The sequence below is a fragment of the Lipotes vexillifer genome, unplaced genomic scaffold, assembly GCF_000442215.2.
Source record: "Lipotes vexillifer unplaced genomic scaffold, Lipotes_vexillifer_v1.1 scaffold1071, whole genome shotgun sequence".
NCBI lineage: Eukaryota > Metazoa > Chordata > Mammalia > Artiodactyla > Lipotidae > Lipotes > Lipotes vexillifer.
Window position 1 is genome coordinate 261,836 of NW_006796547.1, and position 4,255 is coordinate 266,090.

A 4,255-nucleotide genomic window follows, 5' to 3' on the forward strand; every position below is an offset into this window, starting at 1 on the left:
ACTTTTCCTATGCTTAATGGCTATTACCACCCTGTTGGAGGCAGGTTTGGGGCCCAAGGTGCTGGAGCATGACCCCTGAAGCAGTTGTATTTCTCCTGGGTATGATGGTAGTCTTTGCCTTGGTTGGGGTTATGGCTGGGGCCTGAGGGACTGCACTTCTATGCTGGTTTCACTTTTTCCTCTGTGTATATGCCTTAGTTAGAGGCTGGGTTGGGGCCTCAGTGCCTGGTGCTACACTATTAAGCTGGTTTTTCTCCTACAGGCTTTGGTGGTCTCCACCCTGGATCTAGTTTTACTCCTCCCAAATGTAGGCAGGTACACATACACTGGAAAGGTTGCTTCTGCCCTGGTCAGAGGCAGGTCTGGAGTTCAAGTCAGCTCTGTTCCCTCTATGTGTGCACACTCTTATTGGCAATGGCAGCCTTTGCCTTAGTTTAAAAGTAAAAGGATGGGAAAGGATATAACATTATATACAATTATGAGAAAGCAGAAGGCGTTATAGAAATCTAGGGCAAAGTAGACTTCGGAACAAGCCATAGTATAGGGAAAAGTATACTTCAGAACAAGCCATACTACTAGGGATAAATAAGGACACTTTATGATAATAAAAAAATCAATTTTCCAAGAAGACACAACAGAGCTTCAAAATAATGAAGGAAAAACTAATGGAATTGAAAGAAGAAATAGACAAATTCACAATGATACTTGTGAATTTATTTTAACTCTCCTTTCTCAGTAATTAATACAAAAAGTAGACAGAAAATCAGTAAGGATATAGAAGACTTGAATAACATAACCACAAACTTTATCTAGTAGACATTTATAGAACTCTGCATTCAACAACAGCTGAATACACATGGAACAGTCTCAAGCTAGAACTATGATTATCCATTAAGCAAATTGATCACAATGGAACTAAATTATAAATCAATATTTGAAAGTATATGGAAAATCCCAAACTAGTTAAATGTCAACACACTTTCAAATAACCCCAGAGGTCAAAGAAGAAACCACAAAGGAAATAGTAAATTATTTTTTAACTGAATGAAAATGAAAACATCAATATTTGTGGGGTACAGCTAAATTAATACTTAAAGGGAAATTACATGCTTATATTAGAAAAGAAGAAAGGTCTAAAATCCATCTTAAGAAGTCAGAAAAAATCAACATAGACTGAAAATAAATATAAAGAAACAATAATGAAAAGTTGAAGTCAACAAAATAAGAAACAACAAACAATAAAGAAAATGAATTAAACCAAAAACTTTTTTTTTAAATCAGTAAAGTTAATAAATCTCCATTAGATTGATTAAGAGAAAAAGAGAAAAGACAAATTATCAGTATCAGGAATAAAAGAGTGTATCACTACAGATCCTTCACAGACTTAATTAAAAGCTAATAAGAGAATGTTATAAATGATTTTATGCCAATGAATTTGACAATTTAGTTGAAGTGGACAAATTCTTTGAAAGACACAAATTACAAGAAAATATAGGAAACCACAGCAGTCCCATATCAACTAAATAAATTGAATTTGTAACCATAAATCAGAAGGAAACCCAAGGTCCAGGTGGTTTTCCTGGTGTATTTGATCAAGCTTAAACAAAAGGATAGTAATTCTACAAACATTTGTTTTCAGAAATTTTTATACAGATCTTGTTTTATGACACTAAATATAGTTTTAGTCGTACAACTTCTATACCTGTTTTGGTTAAATTTATTACTAGTTATTTTATGATTTTGTTGCTAATGTGAATGGATTTTCTCCTATTTTCAGTTCAAACTGATTATTAATAGGATAGTGAAAGACTATTTTTTGTGTATTTATTTTTTGTGTTGCCAACTTAATCTTTCTTATTAATTCTCATTCTTCCCCCCAACCCTCAGCCTATTGAGTCCAAGAATATAATCATATCATGTGCATACAAAATAAGTAATTTGGTATTTTATAATTATTCTAAGTATTTCCTCTTCATGTCTATTACATTAGTTATAACTTTCAAAACAATGTTAGGAAATAGTGGACAAAACAGGCATCTCTGCCCAATATCTGGTTTTAATAGAAATTATTTTAGTATTTCACCATTTATCTTGTTGTTTACAGTTTATTCAAGAAAGTAAAATATGCCATATATACAAGTACATGCAACATATATGTACAATTTAACAAATAATTGTAAAGCAAAGATCTATGTGACCACTGTATAAGAAAAAATTTTAAAGGTTAAGAGATAGTACATTACCAACACTGGGACTGTACACAACTCTGCTACAAGAACCCTGTTCCTTCTCCTCTTAGTGATAACACAGGTTGCCCTAACATTCTTACTGATTTCCTTACTTTTTTAATAGTTTTATCATTTATACGTGCAACCCTAAATAATATAGTCCTGTTTGCCTTTATTTGAACTTTATATGAATGGAATAATGTTTTATGTATCATTTTGTTCAATATTATATCTAAGATTGATCCATGCTACTTCATGTGAAAAGGTTTATTCATCTCCTTTGGTTGTATTCACTTCACAGTATGGATATATCAAAATTTATCTTTTAATTTCTATTGTAGGTGTCCATGAGTTATTTCCTATATTTGGTTATTACAAACATGGCTACCATGAACATTTTTGTACATTTATTTTGGTGCAGTGTATATGAGTTTCTCTAGGATAAATCCCTAATAGTAGAATTTTGGGCCGAATTAACTTTACTACATAATGGGTAACTTAACCTTTTTCCCAAATGAGAGTTAACATTGTTCTACATTAATGCTCCAACCAAAAGACATAGACTGGCTGAATGGATACAAAAACAAGACCCATATATATATACTGTCTACAAGAGACCCACTTCAGACCTAGGGACACAGACTGAAAGTGAGGGGATGGAAAAAGATATTCCATGCAAATGGAAATCAAAAGAAAGCTGGAGTAGCAATTCTCATATTAGACAAAATAGACTTTAAAATAAAGACTATTACAAGAGACAAAGAAGGACGTTACATAATGATCAAGGGATCGATCCAAGAAGAAGATATAACAATCATAAACAAATATGCACCTAATATAAGTGCTGTTTTCTACAGCCACTGTGCCAATTTACATTCCTACCAACAGAGTAGACGGTTCCAATTTCTCCAGATCCTTGACAACACTTTTTATCTTTTGTTTGTTTTTGTAATAGTCACTCTAATAGGTTTGAGGTGATATCTCACTATTTTTGATTTGCATTTCCCTGATGATTACTGATATTTAGCACTTTTTCATATACTTGTTGACCATTTGTATGTTTTCTGTGGAAAATGTCTATTCAGTTCTGTTGCCCATTTTTTAATGTGGTTATTTACTTTTTCTAATAATCTCTTTATTTATATTGGCTAGTTAAGGTTTTCTATTTATTCTTTTGTTTTTCTGGAAGACTTTATCTTGCCTTTATTTCTAAGGAACAGTTTTACTGGGTACAGTATTCTTGGTTGTTAATTTTTTTCTTTCAGCACTTTGAATATATCATCTCAATCTTTCCTGGATTGAGAGGTTTCTGCTGAGAAATCCACTGATAGCCTTATGGGGTTCCCTTATATGTGATGAGTTGCTTTTCTCTTACTGCTTTCAAAATTCTTTCTTTATCTTTGAAAATGTGATTATAATGTATCAGTATAGACTTCTTGGTTTCTTCTATTTGACATCCTTTGGCATCCTGAATATGGATGCCCACTTCTCTCTCCACATCTGGGAAGTTTTCAGCCATTATTTCCTTAAATAAGCTTTCTGCCCCTTTCTCCATCTCTTCTCTTTCAGGACTCCTAAAATGTGTACATTGGCTCAGTTGATGGAGTTCCCTGAGCCCTTTAGGCTTTCTTCACCTTTTTCACTTTTTCCTTCTTGATCCTCTGGCTGTATAATTTAAATGCTCTGTCTTTGAGTTCACTGATTCCTTCTTCTGTTTTTTTTCTAAGTCTGCTGTTGAATTTTTCACTGCAGTCATTGCACTCTTCAGCTCCAGTATTTTTATTTTATTTTATTAGTTTCTTTTACAGGGTATGGCAGATTCTATTTTCTACAGATGATGCAATATCTCCTTTGACATTCTCACTGGTTAGTGGGTCTGCTCTTGACCTCAAATCTGAGTGGGCTTAGACTCACTTGTAATCAGAGTGAAGTAGAAGTGATGCTGGATGACTTCCTAGGTAAGGCCAGAAAAGTCCATGCTACTTTTACCTTCTTCCCTTGAACTCTCATACTCAGAGCCCAGGAAT